Below are 14,165 nucleotides of genomic sequence, written 5' to 3'. Positions count from 1 at the left end.
TCAGAAAAGGCCCCTAATTGTGCTCTGCAATTACACCCTTCTCGGTGAGTGTGCCAACAGTCTGGGCATGGCTGTGTGTCATGGTCAAGTCATTTGAATTTGTATATATTATGGATCCCCATTAGCTGCTGCCATAGCAGCAAAATCAAGGCAGTTTATACAATTTTAAAACATTACAATACATTCACAGATTTCACAACACACTGTGTCCACTCAGGCCCCTACTCCACCACTACCACATATCTACAGTACTAAATCCATGTGTATGTATAGTGCATATGTTATCGTGTGTGTGTGTGTGTGTGTGTATATATATGCATGCATGTGTCTGTGCCAATGTTTGTGTTGCTTCACAGTGTTTTCTAATCTGTTTTTAAATGTAATTTTCCCTCTTGCGTCAGTTACCTGATCTGGAATAGAGTTCCATATAGTCATGGCTCTATGTAGTATGGCTCTATGTAGTCATGGCTCTATGTAGTACTGTGTGCATCCCAAACATCCTTTGATTTTGCAGAGAGCCACATCAATTTACAGGAATACTCATAATAAACATTGCTAAAAGATACAACTGTTATGCATGGAATTTTAGATGCACTTCTCCTTTTTCCAACAATTGTTTACAGACAGATTATTTCACTTATAATTCACGGTATCACAACTCCAGTGGGTCAGAAGTTTATATACACTAAGTTGACCTTGCCTTTAAACAGCTTGGAAAATTCCAGAAAATTATGTAACGGCTTTAGAAGCTTCTGATAGGCTAATTGACATCATTTGAGTCATTTGGAGGTGTACCTGTGGATGCATTTCAAGGCCTACCTTCAAACTCAGTGCCTCTTTCCTTGACATCATGAGAAAATCTAAAGAAATCAGCCAAGAAGCCACTGCTCCAAAACCGCCATAAAAAAGCCAGACTACGGTTTGCAACTGCACATGGGGACAAAGATCATACTTTTTGGAGAAATGTCCTCTGGTCTGATGTAACAAAAATAAAACTGTTGGGCAATAATGACCATCGTTATGTTTGGAAGAAAAAGGGGGAGGCTTGCAAGCTAAAGAACACCATCCCAGCCATGAAGCACGGGGGTGACAGCATCATGTTGTGGGGGTGCTTTAGTACAGGAGGGACTGGTGCACTTCACAAAATAGATGGCATCATGAGTCAGGAAAATTATGTGGATATATTGAAGCAACATCTCAAGACATCAGTCAGGAAGTTAAAGCTTGGTCGCAAATGGGCCTTCCAAATGGACAATGACCCCAAGCATACTTCCAAAGTTGTGGCAAAATGGCTTAAGGACAACAAAGTCAAGGTATTGGAGTGGCCGTCACAAAGCCTGACCTCAATCCTATAGAACATTTGTGGGCAGAACTGAAAAAGCGTGTGCGAGCAAGGAGGCCTATAAACCTGACTCAGTTACTCAAGCTCTGTCAGGAGGAATGGGCCAAAATTCACCCAACTTATTGTGGGAAGCTTGTGGAAGGCTACCCTAAACGTTTGACCCAAGTTAAACAATTTAAAGGCAATGCTACCAAATACTAATTGAGTGTATGTAAACTTCTGACCCACTGGGAATGTGATGAAAGAAATAAAAGCTGAAATAAATCATTCTCTCTACTATTATTCTGACATTTCACATTCATAAAATAAAGTGGTGATTCTAACTGACCTAAGACAGGGAATTTTTACTTGGATTAAATGTCAGGAATTGTGAAAAACTGAGATTAAATGTATTTGGCTAAGGTGTATGTAAACTTCCAACTTCAACTATGTGAGAGTGGATTCTCGGCCCTCACTAGCATGAAAACTAAATACAGTCACAGACTGTGTGTGGAAAAGGATTTAAGACAGACTCTCTCCAATACAACCCAACATTGCAGAGTTATGTGCATCCTTTCAAGCACACCCTTCTCATTAACCTGTGGTAAGTTATTCACCATTTTTGATTAACAAATAAGGTTTTATATGTAAGATGGCTAAATAAAGAGCAAAATTATTGATTATAATATTATTACTTGTGCCCTGGTCCTATAAGTGCTTTTTGTCACTTCCCATGAGCCGGGTTGTGACAAAAACTCACACTCATTCTTATGTCTAATAAATGTATCGTATAGTGTGTGTGGCAGGCTTACAATGATGGCAAAAAACAAAATTTGAGACCCTGGTGCTAGGGGTACGCAGCTGGAGGTTAAATGTTTGAAGGGGTACGGGACTTTAAAAAGTTTGGGAACCACTGCACTAGGCGATCTCACTCACTGACTGGAAAATGTGAGCACCAGTGAGATGCGGGATTAGCTAAGCCTTGATTGGTTGAGAAAGTGGGTGATTCTAACTAAAGAGAAAAACTAGGGGTGCATAGAGAAATTCTATATATGAATGCCTGGCCTTTTTAACATCCATTGGTGTTGCTGCAGGTAAAAAAATCCTAGGGAATGTTCTTTAACTGACACAAGCTGTCTCCAATCAATCAATCAAGTCTGGTTGCGCTTATTTTCGGTGGGGGGTAACATAGAGATAGATAGAGGACCATAGAGCCTGTTTTAGCATGGGCAATGCCATTGAGGACTTCCACCATTTTGAAGTAGACAACTGGTTGGGATTTCCTAGGGGTTAAGGAAGGATCGCATAATTGACCCTTCGCTTAACAACGCTCAAAAATGTTGGGCAACCAATTGCAGCGCTCCAATGGATAGCAACAGTCGTCTAGTCTGACACCTCGTACAAGCTCACGTTTAAATCACATGAGGACTGCATTTTCTTAATAAACTCTCAATAAAGATATTGTTTAAATGTCTAAATAATTGAACGGTGGACCAGGGGTACTTTCTACTGTGATTCCTGAAATGCAGAGCGTGTTGATTGATAATTTCTCGAATCCAAATTAAACTTTTGTCGTTTTGTTACATTATTTGCTAGCTAGCTCTCATTTTCATTGACCATCAAATGTTTCTAATGCTAGCTAGCTAGCCACTTAATATAACTTTTTTCTTGAAATGTATGTTAGCTATCTAAGTTAGCCAAGCTATTAATTAAGGCTGACTCCAATTAGTCAACTGGTCGATTGTTTGGTCGTTAGGCTGTTGGTCGACCGAGATTAAAACAATCGAGCAGTAACAAATAAATATATATACAGTATCAGTCAAAAGTTTGGACACACCTACTCATTCAAGGGTTTTTCTTTATTTTTACTATTTTCTACATTGTATAATAATTGTGAAGACATCAAAACTATGAAATAACACATGGAATCAAGTAGTGACCAAAAAAGTGTAACCAAAGTAGCCACCTTTTGCCTTGATGATAGCTTTGGACACTCTAGGGATTCGCCTCTCCAGAGACTGTAACTACCAATTGGGGAGAATAAATGGGGGTACAAAGTACAACAAATAAAATTAATCCACCAATCGATTGGTCGAAAGAACAGACGACTTTTGGTTGCCTAATATTTTTTTGGGGGGGGGGACAGCCCTGCTATTAATACAACTCCCATCTGATGTCGACATCAGCAAACGATTTGGGGGCACAACTCCAAAAATGGCTAGTAGATTTGACTGTATGCTGAGAGTGAATTCAGACAAAATTTTACCAGATTCCCATGAAGCAATATCCTATGAATGTCCCGCCCACTTGCTTATGTAAGTCCCATTTTCATGAATTTATAAGCTGATATAAGCTTTACGCACAATCACAAACAGTATGGGACATGCACCAGGAAGTAGGCAGGAATTTCATAGGGTATTGTAATGGCAGAATCGCATTAGTGGAAACCAAGACGGTTTTCATTAAAAACACAGTTTGAGATCATTGTGAGAGGATTTCGCCAGTGGTTAGAAGGGGGAATTCAGCTTCCTGGGAAAATGTTGTCTGAGGTTTCAATAGTAACCAAGGGGGGCGGGGCTTAGCGAAGGGTCAATTCCATCCAGGTCATCAGGAGGGATCAGCCTTGAGCAGGGGTTCTTAAACTTTTTCAGCCTGTGACCCAAATGAGAAATTCTGTGTTTTCCTGGGGCCCAAGCTTAGGAAAATATGAAACTATACATAAATATTGGTACATTTAATTGCCCTTATGCCTAAAACAAATGCAATATAGACAAAAACAAATAACAATGAAATGAAATATCCATATAAATATATATTCATGTTTATTTTCCACCATTAAAACACTTACATATCTGTCTAGGCTGGAACTGTTGCTGTTAAAAATACAATAAATAATTTTCATTCTGAACTTGAATAAGCGTATTGATCACATCACACAGATGAATAACAGAACACACACAGGCATTTTGATAGTGCAACCCTAAGTAACAGTACAGATGAAAAATGATCAGGCCTACTGTACATCTTACTGTAGAAATGATTGTTGAAAGAAAGTCTAGATTGGAACTGTTGCTGTTAAAATGCAATACATATTTTTTTATTCTGAACTGGAAAAAACTGATTGATCATATCACACAGATATAGACCAGAAAACACACACACAGTCCTTTTCTGGTCTATATCTGTGTGATGTGATACATCTGTTTATTCCAGTTCAGAATAAAAAATATGTATTGTATTTTAACAGCAACATGCCTATTCTGGGCTCTGTTTTTGACAGTGTAACACTGAGGTTATGCTCAGCCTTGAAACTGTTTCTGTACTTGTTTTTTAAGTTTGTCAGAGTTGAGAACCCTGACTCGCATAGGTATGTGGTGCCAAACTGGACCAGAACATCTACTGCTTTCTCTTTCTGGCAGGAGACCGCTTCCTGTTGAAGATGAGCAACCCAGAACTGTGTGAGTGTGTTTGCCTCAAAAAGCATCTTGCTTCAATCAGTTTATTCCAGTTAAGAATAACAATTATTATTGTATTTTAACAGCAACAGTTCCAACCTAGACTTGTTTCCAACAATAATTTCTACAGTAGATGTAAACTAGGCCTGATCATTTTTAATCTTCATCTGTACTGTTACTTAGGGTTCAACTCTCAGTAGCTAGCTTGCTTTGGCGAATGTTAGCTATTAGCTGTGTACAAGGCCAGGGGATTGTTTGAAAGAGAAACTCACATCTACTACTATGAGAGTTAATTAGTACTCCCTTATTTCTGCTTATCATCACCTGCTGTAAAATGACAACAATGCCTTGCTAGCTGACTTACTTTTCCACTGTCGAGGCACTGTTTCCTGAAGCATTCTGGCCTGTTTTTTATTTATTTATTATGTAACCAGGTCGGCCAGTTGAGAACAAGTTCTCATTTACAACTGCGACCTGGCCAAGACGAAGCAAAGCAGTGCGGCAAAAACAAAAACACAGAGTTACACATGGGATAAACAAATGTACAGTCAATAACACAATAGACAAATCTATGTACAGTGTGTCCAAATGTAGTAAGATTAGGGAGGTACGGCAATAAATAGGCCATAGTGACGAAATAATTACAATTTAGCATTAACACTGGAGTGATAGATGTGCAGATGATGATGTGCAAGTAGAGATACTGGGGTGCAAAAGAGAAAAATAAAGAACAATATGGGGATGAGGTAGTTGGGTGGGCTATTTACAGATGGGCTGTGTACAGGTGCAGTGATCAGTAAGCTGCTCTGACAGCTGATGCTTAAAGTTAGTGAGGGAGATATGTCTCCAGCTTCAGAGATTTTTGCAGCAGAGAACTGAAAGGAAGGGTGGCCAAAGGAGGTGTTGGCTTTGGGGATGACCAGGAAAATATACCTGCTGGAGCACGTGCTACGGGTGGGTGTTGCAATGGTGACCAGTGAGCTGAGATAAGACGGGGCTTTACCTAGCAAAGACTTATAGATGACCTGGAGCCAGTGGGTTTGGTGACAAATATGTAGCGAGGGCCAGCCAACGAGAGCATACAGGTCGCAGTGGTGGGTAGTATATGGGGCTTTGGTGACAAAACGGATGGCACTGTGATAGACTACATCCAATTTGCTGAGTAGAGTGTTGGAGGCTATTTTGTAAATGACATCGCCGAAGTCAAGGATCGGTAGGATAGTCAGTTTTACGAGGGTATGTTTGGCAGCATGAGTGAAGGAGGCTTTGTTGAGAAATAGGAAGCCGATTCTAGATTTAATTTTGGATTGGAGATGCTTAATGTTAGTCTGGAAGGAGAGTTTACAGTCTAACCAGACACCTAGGTATTTGTAGTTGTCCACATATTCTAAGTCAGAACCGTCCAGAGTAGGGATGCTAGTCGGGCGGGCAGCCGCGGGCAGCAATCAGTTGAAGAGCATGCATAGTTTTACTAGTATTTAAGAGCAGTTGGAGGCCACAGAAGGAGTGTTGTATGGCATTGAAAGTCATTTGGAGGTTTGTTAACAGTGTCCAAAGAAGGGCCAGATGTATACAGAATGGTGTCGTCTGCGTAGAGGTGGATCAGAGAATCACCAGTAGCAAGAGCGACATCATTTATATATACAGAGAAAAGAAAGAACTGTTCTGAAATAACTTCCTGGGTTTACCATCATGCTGTGGATGTTTGGTCAGGACGTGTCGTTTTATTAATTTGTTCGTTATGCGAGACTCATTACTAAGCACTTCCACACACAATACACATTGTGGGCGCTCCTCGTTATAAGTTTGTATGAAAGAGAGAGAAACTAATCACTGTATATGCGTTTCATGACATTTGAGCTCAGTAAGAACTTGCATGAGTCCATTTGATGACAGCGGTGAGTGATGGCGAGTGGGAATGACAAGTCAGTGGCTGACAGCGCATCATCGTGTGTGTCGTGGCGTGATCTTCAAGAAAACTGCAGAAAAAAAGATCCGGTAAACCGCAAAGCACACGGACATCTCCCTCTAACACTCGCGCAGCTGCCAAACTGAGCAGAGACCGCTGCTTAAGCAGAAAGCGCACTGAGCGCCGATGCACTTGGCCAAATCAATTCTAGTAATTAATGAAACAATTATAAATTTACACTGACACATTGCGACCCACCATTAACAGGTCCACGACCCATACTTTAAGAAAGACTGGCCTTGAGCAATCATGGTTTTAAACCTGTTCAAGTAACACATTACAGGTGGCAGTATGCACCCTTTCAGTTTGTTTACCAACTCATAGAAGTAGTAGAAGAAGAAAATGGACTACTTCGAAATGGAGATGCCATAATGGAGAAAAAATGGAGATGCCCATGCTCTCACAGATGCCATAATGGGACAGATACAATGGTATGTCCTCTAACTGAGGTGCTGACCTGTTGCACCCTCGACATCCACTGTGATTATTATTATTTGACCCTGCTGGTCATCTTTGAACATTTGAACATCTTGGCCATGTTCTGTTATAGTCTCCACCTGGCACAGCCAGAAGAGGACTGGCCACCCTTCATAGCCTGGTTCCTCTCTCGGTTTCTTCCTAGGTTCTGGCCTTTCTAGGGAGTTTTTCCTAGCCATCGTGCTTCTACACCTGCATTGCTTGCTGTTTGGGGTTTTAGGCTGGGTTTCTGTACAGCACTTTGAGATATCAGCTGATGTAAGAAGGGCTTTATAAAAACATTTGATTTTGATTTGATTAACTATCTCTATGGGAGATCCCCTAAGCCAGGGAAGGCATAGCTCTGAACAAAACCTATTATTTGGCAGGGAATATTATTTGTAGATCAGTGATTCTACATCTCACTTTGCTCAAGCGGATCCTCCCCAATGCTTGGAAGTTGTAGCAAAAAAGGGTCAATTAGGGGCAGGTAGTCAATGAATCCAACCATGGAAGTGTATTGTAGCAAGTTCAGGGGTAACCCTGACCAGGACTCAAACCTGGTTCCAGCAACTGTCAAGCCAACACCATAACCAGAGTTTGAACCTCTTGGTGGCCACAATGGTTAAAGTTTTGGCTTGACATTTGCTGGATCCGGGTTTGAGTCCCGGTCGGGGCTACCCCCCGAATTCGCTACATTGACATCAAAAGTGGGATGGCACCCGTGAGGCCATCTAAGAAGCGAGAACATGTGAGAAGACACGCTCTCCCGAAGGAAGGGGTATAGTGTCGTGACCTTAAGCCAACACCTAGAAAGCTCGTCAAGAGTTTTGGCCCTCTTGGCATAGAGGTTAAGATGTTGGCTGGATCTGGGTTTGAGTCCCGGTCGGGGTTAACCCCCGAAATTGGAATTGACACTGTTTAGACAGGCATCCCAATTGTGATATTTTTTCCACTAATACAGATCAGCTCTGAAAAAAAATCTGATATGAAGGCTGATTGACAATTTATTTGCTACAACTTCCGAGCCCATTGGAAAGGCTCAGCTTGAGCAAAGGGAGGTGTAGAGTTAAGTTAAAGTGAAGGCTGTAAGCTTTCATTTGAGGGTATATCCATCCATATCGGGTGAACCGTTTAGAAATTACAACACTATTTGTACATAGCCCCCCCTCCCCCCGCCCCATTTTATGAGACCAAAAGTATTGGGACATATATTAAAGTAGTAAAAAGTTAAGTATTTGGTCCCATATTCATAGCACGCAATCACTACATCAAGCTTTTAACTCTAAACATTTGTTGGATGCATTTGCTGTTTGTTTCAGATAATTTTGTGCCCAATAGAAATTAATGGTAAATAATGTGGTGTCATTTTGGAGTCACTTTTACTGTAAATTGGTTCGAAACACTTCTACATTAATATGGATACTACCATGATTGTAAATAAAGTGTGCATCGTGAATGAATCGTGAATAACGATAAGTGAGAAAGTTAGATGCAAAAATATCACACCCCTGCAAAAAATGCTAACCACCCCTCTTATTGTTATGGTGAGAGGTTAGCATGTCTTCGGGGTATGATATTTGTGCTTCTAACTTTCTCAAATTAAATAGCCTTAAATTAAAGCTGACAGTCTGCACTTTAACCTCATAGTCATTGTATTATGTCAAATCCTCCCCTGGATACAGCTACCCCTACCAAACACACACGCACAACCAAACATTGATTGATTGATTGGAGACAACTTCTGTAAATTAAAGAACATTTCCTAGAATATTTTACCTCCACTAACACTAGTGCATAACGCTCTAAATACTGGTAAAAGCAAAGTGCCTCAAAGTTTTTAAAAGGCATGCTCATGACATCATCTTACTATCTATTGTAGTGTTAATTGAATATATATTAATTGAATATACTAATGTACCATACAGATGTAAATCATGTAACCTATCATAACTGGTTGTCAGCCTGTAAGGGGGTGTGACCAAAATACCCCCAGTCTATAAACACTGTCATTCAGATCGTGCTTGATCAGCACCTCTCACACCTGCACCTGTGACCTCAGTAGCAAGTGATCATCTCTAACTTAAATGCCTTTTTGTTTTGGGAAATGGATATCTCATCTCATCAAAAATTGTATCCAATGCTGTTCTGTTACCCAGAATCTAATGCCTCCTGCACCTGTGAAATCTTCAGTGAAGGAGCTTTCTTTGTATGCTGTCACCATTCTTGGGAATGGTGTGGTTATTATCTCCATTGCTCACATGAAACAGCTACACAGGCCAACTAACATGCTTATAATGTCTCTGACACTTGCAGACCTGCTGCTTGGAGAGACTGTGATACCTTTTAGTACAATAAGAGCTGTTGAGGGCTGATGGTACTTGCTTTTCGTTTGCTGCACTCTAATTTTGATATGTACCTCACGTCTGTTTCAATTTTTCACCTGGTGTTTATTGACATTGTACAAAGCCTCATATCGTTCTATCTACTTCGCTATTCCACCAAGATTACTATACCAATTGCTTGGCTCATGGTTTTTGCCAGTTGAGCCATGTCCTATTAGTGCCTTCGGAAAGTATACATTTTTTTCTCATCAATCTACACACAATACCCCAAATTTTTGCTAATTTATTAAAAGAATTCAAAACTGAAATATCACATTTACATAAGTATTCAGACCCTTTACTCGGTACTTTGTTGAAGCACCTTTGACAGTGATTACAGCTGCCAAAGGTCTTCTTGGGTATGACGCTACAAGCTTGGCACACCTATATTTGGTGAGTTTCTCCCATTCTTCTCTGCAGATCCTCTCAAGCTCTGTCAGGTTGGATCGGGAGCATCGCTGCACAGCTATTTTCAGGTCTCTCCAGAGATGTTAGATCAGGTTGAAGTCCGGGCTGGCTGGGCCACTAAAGGACATTGAGAGACTTGTCCTGAAGCCACTCCTGTGTTGTCATGACTGTCTGCTTAGGGTCATTGTCCTGTTGGAAGGTGAACCTTTGCCCCAGTCTGAAGTCCTGAGCACTCTGGAGCAGGTTTTTCATCAATGATCTCTCTGTACTTTGCTCCATTCATCTTTGCCTCGATCCTGAGTAATCTCCCAGTCCCTGCTGCTGAAAAACATCCCCACAGCATGATGCTGCCACCACTATGCTTCACCGTAGGGATGGTGCCAGGATTCCTCCAGACGTGACGCTTGGCATTCAGACCAGACCAGAGTTTAATCAGACCAGAGAATCTTGTTTCTCATGGTCTGAGAGTCTTTGGGTGCCTTTTGGCAACCTCCAAGCAGGCTGTCATGTGCCTTTTACTGAGAAGTGGCTTCTGTCTGTCCACTACCATAAAGGCCTGATTGGTGGAGTGCTGCAGAGATAGTTGTCCTTTTGGAAGGTTCTCCCATCTCCACAGAAGAACTCTGGAGCTCTTTCAGAGTGACCATCGGGTTCTTGGTCACATTTACATTTTACATTTAAGTAATTTAGCAGACGCTCTTATCCAGAGCGACTTACTCCCTTGACCAAGGCCCTTTTACCCCGATTGCTCAGTTTGCCCAGGCGGTCAGCTCTAGGAAGAGTCTTGATGGTTCCAAACTTCTTCCATTTAACATTGATGGAGGCCACTGTGTTCTTGGGGACCTTCAATGCTGCATTATTTTTTGGTACCCTTCCCCAGATCTGTGCCTTGACACAATCCCGCCTCTGAGCTCTACAGACAATTTCTTCAAACTCATGGCTTGGTTTTTGCTCTGACATGCACTGTCAACTGTGGGACCTTATATAGACAGGTGTGGGCCTTTCTTAACCATGTCCAATCGTAACAAAAAATGTGGAAAAAGTCAAGGGGTCTGAACCCCCCCCCTGAATGTACTGTAGGTATCTGCCCTGACGTGGGCATGTTTTCAATACAGATTCCTTTAGTTGTACCGTTTTCCATATAAGGCATCCAGACATTATGAGTTGCCCAGTATACACTTAATCTTGTATTAAATCAAATCTAGTGATACATAACTTGACATTGTGGTAGGATAACCAACCTTCCAATTAATGGCAATGCATTTCTTGGCCACTATAAACGCTTGGTTACAGTTTCTTCAGATAACAGTCTCCAGTATCAACATTTCCAAGCAAACAAAAACAGGGAGAATCTGTAGACATGCTGAGATAAAAGAACATACTCTATGCAAGAATTCAGCCAGCCTTCACAAGACCATAACATATGCAAATATGTCCCCTTTTGTTTTACACCTCCAGTAGAGGAATGACATTTCTGAGTGCATGTAATTCAGTTTCACTGGCATATAGTACGTTCTATTGATGGTCTCAAACTGCAGTCATTTATGTCTGAGACGATATGAACATGACTGGGCATTCAAACACATCTGTATCCATTCATCATCAATAGCTTCTACCAGATCTTCCTCACCTTTTTGTTTTACTATACATCAACCCTTGATACAGTTTTGAAATCAACTTGAGGTTTGTCTTAAAATAGCATCTGGCTTGTCCAGTGTGTTCTGCACAGAGAGAAGAAAGTGTTGTATCTGAATAAATTCCCCTCAGCTCCATCACAGACTGGCCTTCCCTGGCTGCCTAACCCTAATGAGACCCCTGTCACCATCTGATCCTCCTAAGATGAGGCATGACAAATAATTACCTTGGTGTACATTTATACAATGTATTATCCAAGAATAGAATCAACAGTTCAATAATTTAAATTATAATTATTCCCAGATCCCAGACTGAAGCTTTAGGCTTAAGATGCTGTCCTGTAGCTACTGTAGGTCTACCCATCAATTTAAGATGAAACTTTGTATCATTCACTGATGTTAATATACTGCTCACCTGAGCTCTGGTCTTCCCTGGCTGTCTGACTCTGCTGGGACCCCTGTCACCATCTGATCCTGGTACGATGACTGTGCACTAGAGGGCTGCATTCCCCCGCGATGCTTGCAGGACTTGCGGGTCCCGACAGAGATTATTGGTGCGCGGTCTGCATTTTTCATTCCGCGGCAGTCAGACAGATGACCTTGGGATAAAAATATTTTTGCTTTCCCACAAGTTATTTGGAAACAGTCCTCTTTCTGCTTTAAATGCATTAGCCTACCTCTTGTTTCGCTGCTTTAACTTCAGTATCCTACCTCACTTAGTTCACATACTAGAGTTCAAGTGCCCCTAGTATGTTTGGTCTCATTGAAATAGAGTAGGCTGCCTACATGGGCAGAGAATCATGTGGCAGTTAACTTAAATATGAAATTATCATATATATATATATATATATATATATATATATATTTTACCTTTATTTAACTAGTTAAGAACAAATACAAATTCTTATTTACATTGTGTGCCGCCCTATGGGACTCCCAATCACAGCCGGATGTGATACAGCCTGGATTCGAATTAGGGACTGTAGTGACACCTCTTGCACTGAAATGCAGTGCCTTAGACTGCTGCACCACTCGGGAGCCCAAATATGATTAGACTGTAGTTTCCTACATTTTCTGTAAATAAATATTGACAAAGGAAAGAAGTGGAGGTCGCTCAACAAACCTGAGTCGAAGTGCAATCAAAGATTGTAATCATCATTGAAAAGGCACAACGTGCACATAGGTTAGGCTGCTATGGTGAGCGAGCATTGCGCCTTCTTATTTTCAATAAGTATTGATTACCCATTTATTTGTCTCTGCCTGCAAAGCGTCCTCCTAAAAAGGTAGGCTATATCCTAACGGCCTATGCAAAACATAGCAAGTGTTGCTGTCATCATTCTTGCTGCTTCAAGTTCAGTAGCCATACCTGCAAGATCAGGTGCGCGTGTGCGCTCAATTAAATAGAGTAGGCTATTGCCTATGATTGGACAGAGAAGCATGGGGCAGCCATCTTTCCAAGGAAATGTACTTCCTAAATAGGCCTATGATTAGGCTATAGTTTACTACATTGCCTATAAATAAATATTGATATATTTCTCCATCTGAAAATCCTCTAAAAGGTGGGAAAAAATATCTCAAGAGAAAGTGCAAGTCTCTCCAACTCCACCCTCTTCAAACTACATCTATCATATTGGCTGATATAGCCCAGTAACACAGATAGCCTAATATACTGTAAGGGCCCAGTAACACAGATAGCCTAATATACTGTAAGGGCCCAGTAACACAGATAGCCTAATATACTGTAAGGGCCCAGTAACACAGATAGCCTAATATACTGTAAGGGCCATGTGAGAATCTCTGGTAATTTAACTTTATTATTTTGGCACATTTGATATTGCCTATAGAGAGCAAGATTGGTGTGATCATGGATGGCAAGTGAGGTGCGTCACATACACCTAAAATAACATTGCGGGACTGCAGTTGGGTTTGGGACCAGTTCTTGCCACTGGTAGGGTGCGGTATGAAAAGCTGCAGGTGGGAGCAGTATGAAGAAATTGGTCCACTGTGTCAGTGTGAAGTGTAGGCAATTAGCTAGGGAAAAAAAGACAAATCAATAACATTACATGCAATACTGACTAATAAAACTCTCAATGCACTGAACAAACATCAGAATATCAGTCTTCAGTCGTTTGACTGATGGTGTCATTGTTAGTGTGATATAGGTCAAAAGAATAGCTAACATTAGCCAACTTTTGGCCAACTCTAACGATACATCAACTGGCAAAAGTGAATTTACTTCTTTTGAAACGGGACAAAGACTACAAAACATTTCCATACAAATAACAGCCATTGGATAGTAATAATAGCCACCTGAAAGATACTGTAACTAAGTAGAGCTGACCTGGCTGTGGAAGCTAACGTTACTAGCTAGCGTAGCTAATTCATTCACCTCAGTCGAGAGGGGATGAAACATTAGCTAACGTTACTGTACATGTCAGTTACAAGAATAGCTCAGCACTGCGAATAAACACTAGTTTAGTTTTCCTGTTAAGTTAAACAGCAGTTACCTTGCCAGCTACATTAGCACACTCTGCTTGC

The sequence above is a fragment of the Salvelinus namaycush genome, chromosome 24, assembly GCF_016432855.1.
Source record: "Salvelinus namaycush isolate Seneca chromosome 24, SaNama_1.0, whole genome shotgun sequence".
NCBI classification, from domain to species: Eukaryota; Metazoa; Chordata; class Actinopteri; order Salmoniformes; family Salmonidae; genus Salvelinus; species Salvelinus namaycush.
Note: the sequence above shows the minus strand (reverse complement) of the source record.